We start from the raw sequence: 18972 nt of genomic DNA, 5'->3' as shown, positions 1-18972 counted from the left end.
TAAGCATTCGCTTTGTCATCCGAATTTTTGGCTTACTGTTCTTTGCCCTGGGCAAAACATTGCACGATCAAATTTTAGAGGGTCCGTTGGCAAAGGGTGTTATGTCTGCTGTAGCGTGAATAAAATGAAACATATTGCGGTTCACAAAGCATGTGAACAAAGGCGTGTATTATAGAAGGCGTCTTGCGGGGGCACGGGATGTACGGGACAGGCCTCTCCCTAAGCACAGAGAGACAGTGCTATCGTGCTGACCTTGATGCAGAGAAAACAGGAGAAGAAGAAAGATGAGAAAAGAATGTGGAAACGGCCAAATAAGGCACAGTGTTATCTGGTGCGAACCAATCAGGGTGGGACGTGACAGCACAGTTATGTAGTTACAACTGTATATAAGCTGTGTTTAGTAGTGATCAGGCTATCGGTCAGCGAGCGCAGAGGCTTAACACAGGTGGCTAACATCGTTGTTGCAGAAAGCAAGAAGTGGTGCCCCATGTGAGGCGGCAGACTGTGTTTTGATGCCCTCTGCGTGGCTACGAGATGTGGGGTGACACCATAGCGTGAGATTTGGGGCGACGCCCAGCCCTAGTACCCTGAGGAGAGGGGGAGCCTGCAGAAGATGACTGGGGTGATGCCTTGCAGAAGATCGTGGCGACGACGATGTGCCGGCCAGCAAGTAGAACCTGTGTTGCGGTGGGGCCTGGGGGGGACAATGGGACGCCCACAGAGAACTGTGGTGATGGCGGTGTTGATTGTAAATTCGTGGTGACGGTGAGGGGATGACTATGGAACATGTTCTTAAGGTATTGCTTCAGTTTTGTAACGATTACTTTGGCGAGTATGCTTCTTCTAAGAAGGATATCCACGCAGTTATTTCCCGGTTAGAGCGGGAGGGGGAGGTTAAAGCCCCCCACGAGATTCTTGATTACCAGAGGTGGGATGATCTCACCTCTGAGTTCGCGCAACATATTATGAGTGCTCAGGAGGGCGGATCGGAGTTAAAAACTTGGGGTCTGATACTGGGGGCGTTGAAAGCGGCCAGAGTGGACGGAAAGGTATTGGCAGAGGCTCAACCCCTTTTGGGTCTCGGCGGTGGAGGCGAGACACTGGACCCGGTGGGGTCCGATGGGGGCTCGGGAGCAGTTTTTTGCAGGGGCCGAGAGGAGACAGAGGCGCCAATGACCGTTGACGAGACGGCGCCGGGTGAGCCGACCGCGCTCAGTTCAAAAGAAGACAAACAACAAGAGAGTGGATGATCATTGTCTCATCCCCCTCCCCCGTATCCGGACCCCTCAGGTGAAACGTTGTATCCTTTATCAGAATTACGTCAGTGTTACCTGACTCAAGAGGGCGGAGGAAGCTGTGATCTACAAGGGCAGGATCAACTTACTGCCCACATGGGGAGGGAGCAGGCGAAAGGTCCGTCCAATGGGGACAGAGGGCATAGGCTACCGTCTCCGGTCACTCCCAGGGGCGGTAGTGCGAGTGATAGTGTAGAGGAGAAAGAAGGGACTTGCTTTGAGTGGCAGGAGACGGATCAAATGACGAACTGGAATTGGATTAGATCGGAGGCTGAGGGGAAGGGTATAGTTCCAGAGGCATTCCCGGTGATTGTGAGTGATCGTGGTCCAGAATGGGTGCCGCCTGACCCCGGAGGTGTTGCACACCTGGTGGAATTTAAGGATAGAAGAGACCTGAAATCGCCTCTGATGTTACATGCACTACAGACTTTGACTGCACTGGGGCCTCTTTTCCCCTGTGACATCACAAACTTAATGCGTATGGTGCTCAGGCTGGTTCAATATACGTTATGGGCGACGGACTGGATGGCTGAATTGGGGGGGGCGTGCCGGGGCGGCAGGGGTCGGCCCGGGTCGCTCCCTGCATGGGACCAGCATCGAGCGGCTTTCGGGAAGGGCCGTGGGAGTGGCTTCGCCCCAGGGCCAGTTAGAGAAACTAAGGCCAGGGGAGCTAATAGCAGCCACAGATGCAATGGTGGAAGCATTTAATAAACTTGTGCACAAGGCCGAACCACCTGCTCCGTGCACAGATATTACCCAGGGCCTGAATGAGTCCTTTCAAAGCTTTTCAGACAGGCTTTTAGCTGCTGTAGAGTAGTCTCATCTCCCGAAACCGGCCCAAGGGCCAATGATCATCAACTGCCTGCAACAGAAATTGTATGACACTGTTAAGTCATTGCTACGAGCTGGCCCCAGTATGCTTAATACTCCGAGGGAAATTATTCAGTATGTCTTAGATAAGCTCAAGGTGGCTCTTTTAACTAATGAAGGGCTAGCCACAGCTATAGTCACAGCTGTTGGCCCGCGACAGCAAAGATCGCTGCAGCAGCAAGGACTGTATTTCCGATGCGGCCAGTATGGCCACGTTAGATCACAATGCCCCTCTGGGGGAGGCCGGTCAGGGCCTCCTGATCGCAGGAAGGGCTTGCTAAAGGGTATCCGTTGTTGTGTATGCGGCAGTTAAACATCATGAATCTGGGAAATTCTGTGGGTACCATTGTGAAAAGTAATGCCAGATATAAGCAACATATCTGCAAAAACTGAGTCTAGGTGCGAGTTTTTCTACAGAAATTCTTCCTTGGCAAACCGAAGCCAACTCCAGATCAATCGAGGGACAGATGATGGGATGGAGAAGTACTCATTAAGAGGAGTACCACACCTGCAACGCTGAGACTGCCGATATTGCTGATGTTTATGGTGTCCCTGGTGATCACAGCGTGTCGCAAACAACTACAATGGACACAAGAACATACGGAGAAGATTAAAGAAGAGCGTGATCCCTTTAGGAGCTGGCTGGATGGACTGTTTGGGGGAATGGGTTCATGGTTAAAGCAATTGCTTAAGGTTTTTGCTACAGGGCTTGCAATTTCTGTATGTATTCTAATCTGTCTTCTATGCTTTGTAGGATGCTTGCAGAACTTCCTTCAACGAATGATGGAAAAGACTTTTGACCATCGGATTGAGTATCATAGATTGCGTGAAAGGCTGTAGAAGGGTTTAGGTTGTTGCGTTCGTGCTGTAACGGGGCAAGGCTTGGCCAAGCACGGGAAAGGATTCCCTGTTGCTCTGATGTTTGCTTAAGAATTGTAGAAGAAAGTAGTAGGAATAGTGTGCTGAAATATACTTAGGATTAGGCGTTTTGCGCTGCTTCGCGATGTACGGGTTAGGCGTGTGTGTAAGTAGTATTTAGCTTAGGGAGGGTGAGATGTTGTAGTACGCGTCTTGCGGGGGCACGGGATGTACGGGACAGGCCTCTCCCTAAGCACAGAGAGACAGTGCTATCGTGCTGACCTTGATGCAGAGAAAACAGGAGAAGAAGAAAGATGAGAAAAGAATGTGGAAACGGCCAAATAAGGCACAATGTTATCTGGTGCGAATCAATCAGGGTGGGACGTGACAGCACAGTTATGTAGTTACAACTGTATATAAGCTGTGTTTAGTAGTGAATAAATGCCATTTTGCTGCTGCTCATATTGGTGTGCGTCTGCCGTCATTTGGCCCTGATCAGGCTATCGGTCAGCGAGCGCAGAGGCCTAACACAGGCGGCTAACATCGTTGTTGCAGAAAGCAACAGGCATGTCTGGTGCTGAAGAAAAAGTGCAACTGTCTAAGATGATCATAGAATCGTACAATCACAAAGGTTGGAAAAGACCCACAGGATCACCCAGTCCAGCCATTCTCCCGTCACCAACGGTTCTCGCTAAACCACGTCTGTCAACACAACGTCCAAACATTCCTTGAACACCTCCAGGGTCGGTGACTCCACCATCTCCCTGGGCAGCTCATTCCAGTGCCGGACCACCCTTTCAGAGAAGTAGTATTTCGTAACGTCCAGCCTGAATCTTCCCTGGCGCAGCTTGAAGCCATTCCCTCTAGTCCTATCACTGTCACCTGAGAGAAGAGGCAGACCCCCAGCTCACTACAACCTCCCTTCAGGTAGTTATAGAGAGCAATAAGGTCTCCCCTGAGCCTCCTCTTCTCCAGACTGAACAATCCAGGCTCCTTCAGCCGCTCCTCATAAGGTCTGTGCTCCAGACCCCTCACCAGCTTTGTTGCCCTCCTCTGGACACGCTCCAGGGCCTCGATGTGTTTCTGACAGTGAGGGGCCCAAAATTGAACACAGTGCTGGAGGCGCAGCCTCACCAGTGCTGAGTACAGGGGGACAATTAGTTTCCTATTTCTGCTGTCCACACTATTTCTGATACAAGCGTACTGATGAACAGCCTTGATAAAAATCATACTAATGACAGCCTGATAGCGTTATCACAATTTGCATCAAACAAGTATAAGGCCAAGCCCAGGATCTGTGGTATAGAAACAAAAGAGAATATGTTTACCTTCAGAAGGTCATAGGTTGGCAGGGATCTCCAGGAAAATGCGTACCCCTGCACGTCCGGCTCTTAAATGCGGTTTGGGAGGGGGTGGGTCTTGGCTCCGCCCCTTCCTGTCATTGAGTCACATTGATTGCACCTGAGCTGTTTTGCGTTGGCCCCACCTTCCAGGAGGTGTTCCATTAGTGTTTCGGGCTGCGAACGAGCATGTGCAACACAAGGACCCTATCGGCTTGGGCCCTATTGTGCCAGATTATGCATGTTGGCTGTGAGAGGCCTTTCCAATCACATCGAACTCTGTGTGGAGTCCTAAAGTACACTGAGGGAGTTGTGTGGGGCGATACTCTGACGCAGAGCATCGTGCGTATTGAGAGTAAGAGTGTTTTTAGACGCAGTTGGCACAGTGTCAGAGATGGGAAGTCCTTTTTGATGAACGTGATAGCTTTTTATGATGACGTCATGTGCTGGAGAGCTCACGGTGAAGCAGTGCCTGTGGTTATATTGATTTCAGTGTAGGATTCGTCACTGTCTCGCATGGCGCGTTTGCAGGTAAACTATGCAAGCGTGGTCCGGGTGATCAGATAGCGAGGCGGATCGTGAAGCCGCTGAAGGGAAGAAGCCGGAGAGTTCTGGCGCATGAGACGGAGTCTAGTTGGCACCTTGTGTCTAGCGGTGTCCCTTGGGGATAGGTAATGGGACCGGTGGTATTTACTATATTCGTTAATGACTTGGGTGAGGGAATAGAGAGCAAGATCAGGAACGCCGATGGCAGAAAATCGGAACGAGTGCCTGAGAAGCCGGAAGGCTTTGCTGACATGTAGTGTGATGTAGCGCCTTAGGAGAGTTGGGTGGGATGGAATTTCATGAAGTACACTGAGGGCAATAGTAGAGCGTTGCATGTGGGAAGAACCGTAGGTACCGTTATAGGCTGGGGAGCGCCCCGTTGGAGAGCAGCGTGGTTGAAAGGGACTCGGGCTTCGTGGAGGACGGGAGGAGGAACACGAGCCAGTACTGTGCGCTCGTGGCCTGGAAGGCCAACGGCATTCCGTGGTGTATTAGACGGGGCATGATTTGTAGGTTCAGAGTATTTCTCCTCTCTGTGTAGTTTTTAGGTTCAAGGTGTCTGAGGTGTGACGTTATTCATGTATATAAATACAGCTAGGCTGGTGTCATGGTTTTGTACCTTTGCTATTGGTATTCCACATCATAACATCATGGACAAAAGAGAAGAACTACGTATCCCAGAGGACCTCACGGTCGGAGAAGGAAGATACATCACGGAAGATAGGTCATCTGGTTGCGCGCAGTCTTTTTCACTTTTGCTTGCTGCCAGGGAGAGGAGCAGGTGTGGTTCCAAGCCGTGCGCCTTCATCAAGTAGGGCTTTCGGTTTTGGAAACTCTCTCTCTCTCTCTCTCTCTCTCTCTTTTGCTCTCTCTTGTTTCATTTGATTTATTATCCTTACTTCCAATTAGATAGAATTATATTGTGTCATCTTGCCTTGCAACATTGTAGTTAGTAAAATAAGTTCTCGTTCTTAGATCATTGCCACTGCTCCGTTTTTTTTTTTCTCGGGAAGCCGAGGGGAGGGAGGGGGGTGGGGGGTGCGAGCCTGCTGCCCCGCTTTCACGTGCACAGATCTATCTAGGTAACTCTGTGACAAATTTTTGGTGGAGAATGCAGGCAATCTGAAGCTTTTAACGTTAGTAGGAAAAAAGGATTTATTTAAGCCAGACTGTGAGACTACAAGGCATTGCTGGTGTTGGTGTGACCTTCATGGATTAGATTATAGCCTGGGCAGTCTGCCCAACTCCAGACACAGTACTGAGTGGTTTCCATTTGTTTTCTTTTCTTTTTTCATCTTCACCCCCCCCCCCCCTCCCCCCCTCTTTAGCAGATACCAGCTATGAGCTTGCTCTTTATTGTCAGAGCACTGTATAAGGGATTAAAAGCTATCATGTTCCTTGGCAGTTACCGGTCTATAATTAACCTCTTGATGTCTTGCTGTGGAATTCTGTTTATATATAACCCAATAAGGGCACTGATAAAGGCAGCTGCCTGGTGGCTTTATGCAATGTGGTATAATTTGAATTTTGAGACTTTCGAACCGGTTTCCAGGCTTCCCTCTCAGTTTGTCAAACGTTTTTCAAATACCGAGTCAGTGCTCGTACTTGTATGCATGTTATCAATATCCTTGAATTTATTCCTTTTCATTTGTGCTAAGTGGAAGAAGCCTCCTCCAAGACCAGAGAATGATGACTGGCAAGGAATATGGAAAGGCTTAGGAAGAATCTTAGAAGCGTGGGGACCCGCCCTGCCATGGGATTTCACTCCTGAACATCTGTGGGATCCCGAGAAACTGAGCCAGCATTTGAGTCAGGGACGGCGCAGCTTACATAGATCAAAGGAATTATGGCTTATCTGGGGTTTGGCTTGTGCCTACCACGCTCTGTATAGTACTATTTTGGAGAGAGAGAGTTTCCGAGCGGAGGTGCAAGCCAAAGGGGGAAATCTCCAAGTCAGAGCTGATCAGTCACAGCAGACACCAGTAACAGTGTCAGTAGCCCCTGTAGAAGGCAAGGAATGGAAGCGGGTGTCCTCGCGTCTAGAGCAAAAAGAAGAAGAAGAAGAAGAAGAAGAAGAAGAAGAAGAAGAAGAAGTGGAGGAGGAGGTAGAGGAAGATCGAGGCGAGGGGACTTCCTCAGAACCAAGAAAGACAAAAGCAAAAACTAAGAGGCATGAAGAGGAGAGCGATGAAGAGGAGATCTCTATTACTGTTCATCGACCTGTCAAGATGACTGAAATCCCAAGCAGAAGGAAGGAATTTGAACAATGCTTGAATGAAAGTATTGTCACCTGGTTGCTTCATTGTTGGGATAGTGGGGCCAGTAGCTTGTTTCTAGACGGTAACGAAGCCCGCCAACTAGGAGACATTGCCAGAGACAAATCCATTGACAGGGGAATTAGTAGATGTTTGGATGGAGCTGCAACCCTCTGGGACCGAATATTAATAGCTGTGAGGGAAAGGTATCCGTACAAAGAACTTCTGCAGCCTGCAATGAAAAAGTGGGATACAATTCAGAAAGGAGAGCAAATAATCCAAATTCTTCTGCAAGCTGGTTTTGCTATTAAGCGAAGCAAAGTAAAAGGACCTGCCCAGGAGCTTCAGTTCCTAGGTATAAAGTGGCAAGATGGGTGCCGTCACATCCCAGCAGATGTGATTGACAAAAATCACTGCCATGTCTCTGCCCATTAATAAGAGACACAATCTTTTCTGGGTGTAGTGGGCTTTTGGAGAATGCACATCCCAAAGTATAGCCACATAGTAAGCCCTCTATATCAGGTGACGCGAAAGAAGAATGATTTTACATGGGGTCCTGAACAGCAGCAGGCTTTTGAGCAGATCAAACATGAGATAGCCCATGCCGTGGCCCCGGGGCCATTATGGACGGGACAGGATGTAAAGAGCATCCTCTACACTGATGCTGGAGAGAAAGGTCCCGGATGGAGTTTGTGGCAAAGAAGCTCAGGGGAGACCCTAGGCCTACCCCTGGGATTCTGGAGTCGAGCATACAGGGGGTCTGAAGAGCGCTACACTCCAACTGAGAAGGAAATCTTAGCCGCGTATGAGGGGGTTAGGGCTGCTTCCGAAGCAGTCGGTACTGAGACGCAGCTCCTCCCGGCACCTCGACTGCCAGTGCTGAAGTGGATGTTTAAAGGAAAGGTTCGCTTCACCCATCACACTACCGATGCCACTTGGAGCAAGTGGATTGCATTAATTACACAACAAGCTTGAATGGGGAATCTCAGTCGTCCAGGAATCTTAGAGGTGGTCATGGACTGGCCCGAAGGTAAAAAGTTTGGAGCATCATCAGGAGAAGAAGTATCACATGCTAAAGAGGCCCCACCGTACAATGAACTACCAGAAAATGAAAAGAAATATGCCCTGTTCACAGATGGATCGTGTCGTATTGTGGGGAAGCATCGCAGATGGAAAGGTGCTGTGTGGAGCCCCGTGCGACAAGTTGCAGAGCCCACTGAGGGAAAAGGAAAATGAAGCCAATTTGCAGAGGTAAAGGCTGTCCAACTAGCCTTAGTTGTCGCTGAAGGGGAGGGGTGGCCAGTGCTTTATCTTTATCCTGATTCATGGATGGTGGCGAATGCCTTATGGGGGTGGTTACAGCAGCGGGAGGAAAATAACTGGCACCGGAGGGGCAAACCTATTTGGTCTGCTGAACTGTGGAAAGAAATTGTTGCCCGAATAAAGAATGTGGTTGTAAAGGTCCATCACGTAGACGCTCATGTGCCCAAGAGTCGGGCTACGGAAGAACAGAAAAATAACCATCAGGTAGATCGGGCTGCCAGAATTGAGGTGGGTCAAATAGAGTTCGACTGGCAGAACAAGGGTGAATTATTTCTAGCTCGGTGGGCCCATGAGACCTCGGGCCATGAAGGAAGAGATGCAACATATAAGTGGGCTAGAGATCGAGGGGTGGACTTAACTACGGATGCTATTGCACAGGTTATTCATGACTGTGAAACGTGCCATAATTAAAGAAGGCATGAGGATGAAACCTCTCTGGGAGGAGGGGCGATGGCAAAAGTATAAATATGGGGAGGCGTGGCAGATTGACTATATCACCTTGCCACGATCCTGCAATGGTAAGCGTTGTGTGCTCACCATGGTGGAAGCGACCACTGGGTGGCTTGAAACATAGGAAGTACCCCATGCTACCGCCAGAAACATCATATTAGATCTTGAGAAAGAAGTTCTGTGGCAACATGGCACCCCAGAAAGAATTGAATCAGAAAATGGGATTCATTTCAAAAATTCTCTTATAAATACTTGGACCAAAGAACATGGCATTGAGTGGATTTATCATATTTCCTATCATGCACCAGCTTACGGTAAGATTGAACGATACAGTGCGTTCTTAAGAACTATGCTGATAGCAATGGGCGGTGGAACATTTAAGCACCGGGAGAAGCATCTGGCTGAAGCCACCTGGTTGGTCAACACTAGGGGATCTATCAATCGTGATGGTGCTACGCAATCCAGCTCCGTACACAGTGTAGAAGGAGATAAGATCCCTGTAGTACATGTAAAGAGCATGTTGGGAAGAGCAGTTTGGGTCCTTCCAGCCTCTGGAAAGGGCAGACCTCTCCGTGGAACTGTTTTTGCCCAGGGACCTGGGTCCACTTGGTGGGTGATGCAGAAAGAGGGGGATGTTCAATGTGTACCACAAGGGCATTTGATGTTGGGGGAGTGCAGTCAGTAGTTCTATGTGTATGTATTAAGCATGATATAAAGATGTAGAATAAGGGATGGAATGTCATGGTTTTATGATTTTTGGTTATTGGTATTCCACGTCATAACATCACGGAGAAAAGAGAAGAACTACGTATCCCAGAGGACCTCACGGTCAGAGAAGGTAGATACGTCACAGAAGATACGTCATCTGGTTGCGCACGGTCTTTTTCACTTTTGCTTGCTGCTAGGAAGACGAGTGGGTGTGGTTCCAAGCCGTGCGCCTTCATCAAGTAGGGCTTTCGGTTTTGGAAACTCTCTGAATCTCTGTCTCTCTGTCTGTATTGCTCTTTTGCTCTCTCTCATTTCATTTGATTTATTTTCCTTATTCCCAGTTTTATTGTATTATATCGTGTCCTGTTGCCTTGCAACATCGTCGTTAGTAAAATAAGGTCTCCTTCTTAGATTGTTGCCGCTGTTTTGTTTGGGTTTTTTTCTTGGGAAGCCGGGGGGGGGGGGGGGGGGGGGGGGTGGGTGGGCCGTGAGTATCCTGCCCTCCTGTCGCAGTCACAGATCTATCTAGATAACTCTGTGACAGCTGGGTGTGAGTAGAATTGCGGCTCACTGTTGTCAGTGACATTCAGTGACACGAGCAGCGGTAATGGGTGCTGGATTGAACAGAGCCGGTTCTGCTTAAAATTTGAGATCTGTGTTCTTTACCATGAGTGTGAGAGAACACAGGTACGGGCTGTCAGGAGAAGGTGTGGGGATTCCTTCTATGCAGACCTTAATAGCCTGTTTGGATTTGTTCCTCTGTGACCCGCTCTAGGCGTTCCTGCTCCAGTTCAGGCATTGGACTAGATGTCCTGTGGAGGTGCTTTGCAATCCCTGATGTTTTGTGGTTTTGTGTTAGAGTATGTATAGAACTGTGTCGTTGTAGAATCACAGAGTTTGGAAGGATGTAGAAGAGTATGCAGTTCAGTTGTGATGCCGTCCACATTAGTACCAGGAGGTACTAAGCCATATCTTGTAGCATGTCATCTAGATGTCTATTGAACACTACCTTGGACAGCGAGTTCAGCAGGTCCTCAGCAGGCCATTGCTGCGCATGAGTGCTCTGTGAGAGAATATGTTTTTCCTTACGTGTGATCAAGTCTGATGTGAAATTTATGGCTGTTCCCTTTGTTACTGTTTGTTTTGTGGTAGAAGAGGGCAAAGCCTGTCTCAGCAGCTTATCTAGATGTGTCTGAAGGGTCTCCTTACTGTCTGGCAGATCTGTAGTATCTCTGAAGTTGGCGTTGTGTGTAAACTTAGGCTATATTCAGTCTCCTCATGTAGGTCCTCAGTGAAGATATTAAACAAGATGGGCTTCAGTACTAAGCTGTGGGGGAGAGCAGTTGTAAGGGGTTGCCAGCTGTAGTTAACTCCAGTAAGTACTATCTGTGAGGCACGGTTGTGTAGTATGTTTGTTACTGCAAGAAGAGTACGTCCGTGCAGGGCACGGGCAGCCTGTTTCTGCAGGGGCATATTGTCTTTGGAATACACCATGGAGCCTTGGCGTTGCTGTCGTTCACCGTGGGAAGTTACGGTGGGGTTGACTGACAGTCATTCCATCGTGCTGGCACGGTCCCTTGCCCCTGTCGGCATCGGCTGCCGATCGTCGTAGCCGGTCCTCCCCGTCCAGCCGCCCAGTCGCCGCCCCTCCGCCGGCAGCGCCCCCCCGCCGTCTTCGCGGCGTCACCGTCGGCGTTCTCGCCGCCGCAGCCGTAGCCGTTGCCGCAGCTCCCCTCGCCTCCGTCCCCCCCGCAGTCGACGCCCTCCTCGTCGCCGTCAGCGCTTCCCCCCGCCGTCGGTCCCCCGCCCGCTGTTGTCTCAGCGTTCGGCCCCTTTAAACCGCACCGCCTCGTCCCGTACGGCGATCGTCTCAGCGCGCCGGCCCCGCCCCCGGCCGTGCGCCGCGCGTTCCGTTTGTGACGTCATTGGCTCCGCCCCTCCGCCCGCATTGAAAAGCCGCGTTTGAGCCGAGGGAGTTCAGTCCGTCGGCGGCTCCGGTGCGGGGCGGATGGTGGGGAGTCCTCCTCCGGTGTCAGGTAGGGTTTCTTTGGATTTGCCTTTTCTCGGGTCGTTGCCGGAGCTGCCCCGGGGGACTTTGCCGGGGCGGTCCCTGCGGGGCTTTGCCGGAGCGGCTCCCCGGGAGCGGCTGCTATAGCGCTCAGGTGAGTTTCTTATTAGCCTCAGAATATGAGGCTTTTGTAGCTGTTGCGATGCTTCTCCTAATTTGTTTATTATGTTGTGTTATGGAGTCTTGATGCACTGGGCTTTTGGCACGCTGGTGTGGTTTTTGGTGCTTGCACTTCTCACTCTGTATTGTTTTATTTATTTATTGCTGCTATTTCAGTGTGACTGTTCTTCCTGTTTTCTTTCTTCCCAGGATATCTGATCGTCTGTGGCAGCGGAGCGTTGTTCAGTTTGTCGGGTGAAGCGGGAGTGCCCTCTGTCGGTTTGTGGTTTCAGCAGGTGGGTTACAAACTGGAGTTTGTGAGGTGGGTGTTGGCAGAGGCTTGTGATGTGCTCCTGGTTTGCTTTAGAAGAGGGGGGGCGATTGTTTTTAAGTAGACATAAGGTTGTTGTTTGAGTTGATGTAGATTAGGAATGTTTTGTGACTGTTGATGTCTGCATTACTGCAGTGAGTTGAGTAGTCAGCAGCTTTCTGGGCTTGGAAGGAGGGATGTTGTTTTCCAGTTGCTGCTGTAGAAAGCGTATTTGTGGAAGGGGCAAGCTTGTATGTGCTGGCTTCAGCTGTTAACGTTTTCAGTGTTGGACAGGCGGTCGTTCAGAGCTGTGGCATTCCTGCGGGGGTTAAGAAGCCCACTGTGAAGTTTGGAGCTCTTCAGGTATGTGGGAAGAAACAGAAAGGTTCGTGTCCTTGAGAGGCTCGAGTGCTTGCTTTGAGTTGAAGGTGGTCATCCTAAGAGGTAAGTGCATTGTCTGTAGTAGAGTTTTTTGCTGTTAGGTATCGTGGCCTTGTATAAGCAGTTCCTGGAGTATTTGTTGCGTTGTGGGGTTTTCTACAGGTTTTGGTCTTTTTCTGTTTGTTTTCTTCCTGATTTTTGTTCCTGTTCCCTTTACCTTTGTATTGGCTTTCTGTGCCTGTTTTGCTTGCCTTTTTATTAGCATTTGTTTTAGTTTTGTTTAGGTGTTTTGGTTTTGTCTTTTTTGCCTTTGTTTTGGTTGTTGTATCATTCACCTTTGCTTTTGTATTCTCTGGGTGTTTCTGTGTTGTCCTTTGCGTTAGCTCTGGATTTCCTTGTGTGTTGTCCTTTTATGTTTTGGTTCAGTTTTTCCTTGGTGTTTTGTTGGCTTCGGTGTTGGATTTTGTTGTTCTTTGGTGGCGTTTTGATGTTTAGCGCTGTGTGAGCGTTTTTTCTTCAGTTTTGGTTGTTCTTTGCTTGTGCTGCGTGTTTGGTTTGCGTTTGCGTTTGGTTTTGGTTTTCTTTCTTCGGTCTTGCTTTTCCCTGGGTTTTGCATTCAGTTCGGTTTGATGTTGTGCTGTGCACTGTGATAGTTTTTGCATTTGGTTTGGGTTCCGTTTGGTGTTCCACTCTGCATTGCCTGTAGTTGTCTTTTGTGTTTCTGTTGTGCTGTGTTGGTTTGCTTTCTGAGGGTGCTTTGGTTTTTGCCTTCTGCAGGAGCGTTGCTGGTTTTTGCTTTTCTGTGGGTGTTTACTTGGTCTTTTCCCTTTTAGTCCTCTTCTGTTTTTTTTTCCCGTTACTTTCAGATTTTGTTCTCTGTTGGTGTGTTTTGTGGTTAGGTTTCCCTTGAGATATGTTTTCCTGTTTTTCTGTTTTTCTGTGCTGTTGTTTGTGATTTGTTTTTGAGTGTCGTGTGAGTGGTTCCCATTTGTTTTGTCATGCTGTTTGTGTTGTGTTTATGTTTTGTTTTGTTCAGTGTTGTGTTTTGCTTTTGGCTTTGCCTTTGGTTTAGTTTCTCCTTGGTTTTCTGTTTGTTGTAGTCATTGTCTTTGTGTTTTGTGGGTCTTGTTTTGGCTTTTGCATTAATTTTCTGTGGGTGCTTTCCTTGGTTTTTGGATGCATTTTTGCTTTCTTCGCCTGTTTCTTATTTTTTTGGTTCTCCATGCTTTTGCCTTCGCTTTTCCTGCATGTTAGCTTCATTGTTGCATTGGCTTTTGTGTTTTGTTTTTCTGGGGCTTCTCTTTGGTTTTGTTTTAGGTTTTATGGGTGTTTTGTCTTCGTGTTGTGTTTGTGCCTGTGCGGTAACTTTACTTGGATGGGATTTTTGATTGTGGTTGGTGGGTTTTGTTCTTTTTCTATTTGCATTTGGTTTGTATGGCTGTTATTGTTGTATCTTGCATGTGGTGGTGTGTGTGTGTGATTAGTTGTTTTTGTTGTTGGTGGTGGTTTTTTAATTTGTCTTTTGTCCATTTTTATTTGTAGGCTTTCAGAGGTTTCTTTTTGTTTTTAGCTAAGGGTTAGCTTATAGTGGCTGTGGTTTACATTTGTTTTATCTTTTTTGGTGGGGATTTGTTTTCAGTATTACTTTGGTCTGGGTGTCTTAGTTTTGGCTTTTAGGTTTTTTTTCCTGTTCTAGTTTGGTTTTTTGCCAGTTTTTGTGTTACGTTTTTGTGGGCTTTCTCTTTTACTGGTTTTTCTGTGTTTGGTGATTGCTTTTTGTTTGCATTTGTTGCATCGTCTTCTTCAGTGTTGCGTTCTTAGCTTGGTTTTTGATCTCTCATGGTGTTTTTTGTCTTGGTTTTCTATTCTGTTGTTGTTTTGCTTTTCCTTTGTTGACTTCTTTGCATGAATTGTCAGTCTTTGCAGTTTCTGCGCCTTGTTCTTTTCTTTCTGTTAGTGGTTTCTTTTGGCCTCGTCTTTGACTTTTTGCTCGCTTGTTGTTTTATTGCGTTTATCGTGTGTGTCTTGTTAGACATTTAGCTGTGCCTGTTTTTGTCTTGGTTTTCATGCAGAGTTTTGTCCTCTGTGGTTGTTGCCTTCGTTTTCTGTGTTTGTGTTAGCTTTTACTACTAGTTTGCGTTTGCTGGGATTGGGTGCGTTGGGGATGTGAGTTTGAGTTGAATGTAATCATTGTGAATGTCATTGTAGTTGGTTTTCTTTACGCTTAATGAGTGTTGATCTTGAAGGGTTATGCTAATTGTAATGCTGAGTGCTGTTCTGATTATTGAAGTATGTGTGCATTTCAGCCTTAAAGGCTACATTGAATTGGTTCTTATGAACAGGTGTATGCTTAGAATGTGTTGTAGAATGAGTAGTAAAACTTTTACTTGAAATAATCATGTCTGGAATTGTTGCATCTTGTTGTTGGGCTCAGCTGTCAGTCTCATGTTCTTTGGGGTTACTTCCAGCTTTCGTTGTTAGCGTGTGTGGATTTGTTGCAGACGGTGTTTTAGGTTTCTTAATGGACTCAGTAAGTTTTCTTACTAATGCATGTGTAATCTGTTTGTGTGTGGGTTTCCGTCTCGGTTTTTGAAACAGTTTCTCGATCTGTGACTTTACTGCCTTTGCTATCGGTCTTCCTTCTTTGTCATGCTATTGTCTTTTTTTGGTCATGTTTTTCTTGGTGTGATTTGTGTAATAATGTTTTTCTATTCTTTGAGTTGCTCATCTTCAATTGCTGTGTTGTGTAGTGCAACTGTGGGCTTCTTTGGAGCATTGGGTGTTTGGTCTTCTTGTATTTTGCCATCTTTGTCAATGTGTGTAGTGATGGTATTTGTCTTGGTTATAGTGCATCAAGTTCTTGCTGTTGTGTGAATTATTGCTTGTTTTGATTATGCCGTAGCATCTCATCTTAGCTTATGTTTTTTTTTTTTTTGTCTTTTCATTGGTCTTCAGTCCTGGTCGTGCTTTGGATCTGCGTTAATAGGTGTTGGTTTTGGACAGTAGCTGTGTTTCAGTTGTTTCATCTGTTGTCTTGACATTTGGTTGTGTGTCTTCTATTTATATAGTGAAGCGTGGAGCTGTTGTAGTGCGTAGCTGCCGTGGTCATCTGGAGAGCGTGGTCAATAAATGTTCTGAAGCGTTTTTGTTGATTGTCGTGTTGTGTCATTGAATGATAGAATCACAGAGGTGGAAGGGATCTGCTAGATCCTGTGCTTCACCCATCCTTCCTTTTGTGTTGGTACTACAGGGTGCTAAAGCATTTTTCTTAGCTTCTCTTGCTGATGTGTCTCTGACAGTGCCTGGGGCGGTGAGTCCACCACTTAGGTCAGCAGGGCACTGCAGCCCTCGACCCCACTTTGTGAGAATGAGGTTTTTTCTTTGTGTATTTTAAATGCGCTCTGGTAGTATTTCTGGCATTTTCTAGGGTCTTGTTCGTTGCTTGTGTGAAGAGGTGAAACAGATTCCATTCAGAAGAGCTGTGCAGTCTGTGTGGAGTGCAATGAAGTTCTCCGTGGGAGTCGTGTTCTCTGGAATGGACTAACGTACGTCTTCGAGATGCTGGTCTTAAGACTCATACTTCTGACCCATCACAAGTTTTGTTGCCATCATTTGGAGATGTTCAAGGGCACATGTCTTTGTTGCAGCAGGGGGCCTGAAAGTGAACAGAGCCGTTCAGGTGCAGTTTCAGCAGTGGTGAGCACAGCAAGGTATAACCTCCCCCCTCCTGCTGGCCCCAGTGGTTGCCATGCCGGCTAGGATGCCTTCGGCCCCATTTGCCTCCTGGGCCCATTCTTAGCTCTCGTTCAGCTGAGCATTAACTCATACCCCCAGTTGCCTTTCCTTTTCACTGATGTTAAGTGTGGCTTCAAGTGCCATGTAGAGTCATGGTGACTGTATTTTGTATTTGCAAGTCTCGGGTTGCATGGTGACATGTTCTGGTTTTTGGGGGTAATAATCCTAGACCAGTGCTGAGTTTTGGCCGGTCTGGTCATTGCGCTGATTTCAGCGCAGGTATAGTATTTTGGCTTCCCAAATTTGAGTTTAGCTTGGCCTCGCTTACGGGGTTGGGTTAGCTTTGCTTTGTTTGTCTCCAGCGCAGGGCTAACCCAACCCCGTAACCGACGCACGGCCGTCGGATGGAGGCCTTTTGCGCTGCTTCCCGGCCACTCTGAGACTCGTGCCGATTTTTGGCCGGTCTGACTGTTGCGCTGATTTCAGCGCAGGTATAGTATTTTGGCTTCCCAAATTTGAGTTTAGCTTGGCCTCGCTTACGGGGTTGGGTTAGCTTTGCTTTGTTTGTCTCTAGCGCAGGGCTAACCCAACCCCGTAACCGACGCACGGCCGTCGGATGGAGGCCTTTTGTGCTCTTTCCCGGCCACTCTGAGACTTGTGCCGATTTTGTGGCTGGTCTGACTGTTGTGCTGATTTCAGCGTGGGTATGGGAGTTTGGCTTTTGAAATTTGAGTTTGGTTGGCCTCTCTTACGGGGTTGGGTTAGCTTTGCTTTGTTTGTCTCTAGCGCAGGGCTAACCCAACCCCATAACCGACGCACGGCTGTTGGATGGAGGCCTTTTGCGCTCCTTCCCGGCCACTCTGAGACTTGTGCCAGTTTTTGGCCGGTCTGTCTGTTGCGCTGATTTCAGCGCAGGTATTGTATTTTGCTTTTTCAAATTTGAGTTTACCTTCGCCTCGCTTACCGGGTTGGGTTAGCTTTGCTTTGTTTGTCTCTAGCGCAGGGCTAACCCAACCCCGTAACCGACGCATGGCCGTCGGATGGAGGCCTTTTGTGCTCTTTCCCGGCCACTCTGAGACTTGTGCCTATTTTGTGGCCGGTCTGACTGTTGCGCTGATTTCAGCGTGGGTATGGGAGTTTGGCTTTCCTAAGTTGGGTGTACGTTGGTCTTAGTTATGAGGTTGGGTCAATTTTGCTTTCAATTTGCTTGTAGATGAGGGTTTGTGGTATATTGTTACTTTGGCATTTATTTTATTTTTGTCTTTGCGTTTCAGGTTTGGAGTGGAGTTCCTTCCTGTGCTGGCTGAGATCTGTGCTGCTTTTGCTGTGCTTTCCTGGATTTTTGATGCGTGTTCAATATGAGCAGTATTGGGCTTGTTGTTTTTTACTTTTATGGATTCTTTGTTGTATAGCATGTTTCTGTATGTTTATGGTGTTTACTGTGGTTGTGAGATATTGTCATTTTGGTGTATGTACATATTATGTATTGGAGTGTGTAAAGGATTTTTTTGATATATGCTGAATATTACTGCATTTTGTTGTAATGGTGTGTTTGTGTGGTAGTAAAGAAGTGTTGAATATGCTTGTATGTGTCATTTTGGAGTTGCATTTTGAGACAGAAACATGTGTTAGAAAGGTATTTGTTGAACTGCATTTAATGTGTTTTCTACCCGTGTGAGATGTTATTCGAATTGTATTTTGGATTTGTGTCCTGCATCTGTACATGATTTGTTGATGTGTAATGAATAATTGGATGTTTTGTCTGTAAATAAATTTTTGGAGTATTGTTGCTTTGCGTGTCCTGCAATTGTGAAGCACGTTTGCAGCTGTGTTGGCTTTTTGTACACTGTGCATTGTTACATAATGTCGGCATGTATTTTGAACTTGCATCTGTTCCGCCTTCTTGATGTATTTTGGAGTCAATAGTTACGATGTGTACCGTGTGTGTCGTATTCTTGTTTTTGAGTTTGTACTGAGATTGTACTTCATGCGCCATGTTACTGTATGTTACGTTGCAGTGAATATTTCTGTGGTGTTGGCATTTGCTGCTCATCGTTGCAATTATGAGCGTGTTGTGTTTTGAAATGTGTACTTGTTTTGTACTGACTGAGGTAAAGAAACTGAGTGTATGTGCTGTACTTCGCCTTATAATAAAGCAGTATGTGTGTCACTGTTGCTGTAAGTGTTTTTCACGTTTTTCTGCTCCTGTTTGGATTACATTTCAAGGTAAGTGCAACAGGTAAGTGCCTGGAGTAGAAGAGTTGCAGGTCATGTGTAACTGCAGTTGGATGGTAGTTGGTTGTACTTGGGCAAAGCTTGGATGCTAGTTGTCGTTGGGAGCTGATGGATGCTGGTTGGACTTGGTCGCAAGTTGGGCAGTAGTTGGACTTGGTCGCTAGTTGGTTGCTAGTTGGACTTGGTTGGACTTGGTCGCTGGTTGGACTTGGTCGCTGGTTGGACTTGGTCGCTGGTTGGACTTGGTCGCTACTTGGTCGCTGGTTGGACTTGGTCGCTGGTTGGACTTGGTCGCTACTTGGTCGCTGGTTGGACTTGGTCGCTACTTGGTCGCTACTTGGTCGCTACTTGGTCGCTACTTGGTCGCTACTTGGTCGCTACTTGGTCGCTGGTTGGACTTGGTCGCTACTTGGTCGCGGGTTAGGGTTAGGGTTAGGGTTAGGGTTAGGGTTAGGGTTAGGGTTAGGGTTAGGGTTAGGGTTAGGGTTAGGGTTAGGGT

At 47.5% G+C, this 18972-nt stretch overlaps 1 long non-coding RNA gene across 3 annotated transcripts; it reads left to right on the top strand.

Moving 5' to 3' along the window:
* Positions 1–9852: 9852 nt before the first annotated feature.
* Positions 9853–18413, top strand: LOC121108232. Of its 3 annotated transcripts, XR_005842578.2 has the most exons (6): positions 11624–11681; positions 12023–12108; positions 12407–12566; positions 15931–16048; positions 16151–16213; positions 17513–18413. It is a non-coding gene; the product is annotated as an uncharacterized LOC121108232 (long non-coding RNA). The 3 variants fall into 3 exon arrangements; XR_005842580.2 differs by lacking the exon at positions 11624–11681 and adding an exon at positions 9853–9884 and having other exon boundaries at positions 15931–16213; XR_005842577.2 differs by having other exon boundaries at positions 15931–16213.
* Positions 18414–18972: the final 559 nt, after the last annotated feature.

This window comes from Gallus gallus, chromosome W (genome assembly GCF_016699485.2).
Source record: "Gallus gallus isolate bGalGal1 chromosome W, bGalGal1.mat.broiler.GRCg7b, whole genome shotgun sequence".
NCBI classification, from domain to species: Eukaryota; Metazoa; Chordata; class Aves; order Galliformes; family Phasianidae; genus Gallus; species Gallus gallus.
Note: the sequence above shows the minus strand (reverse complement) of the source record. Positions and strands in the feature narration are given on the sequence as shown.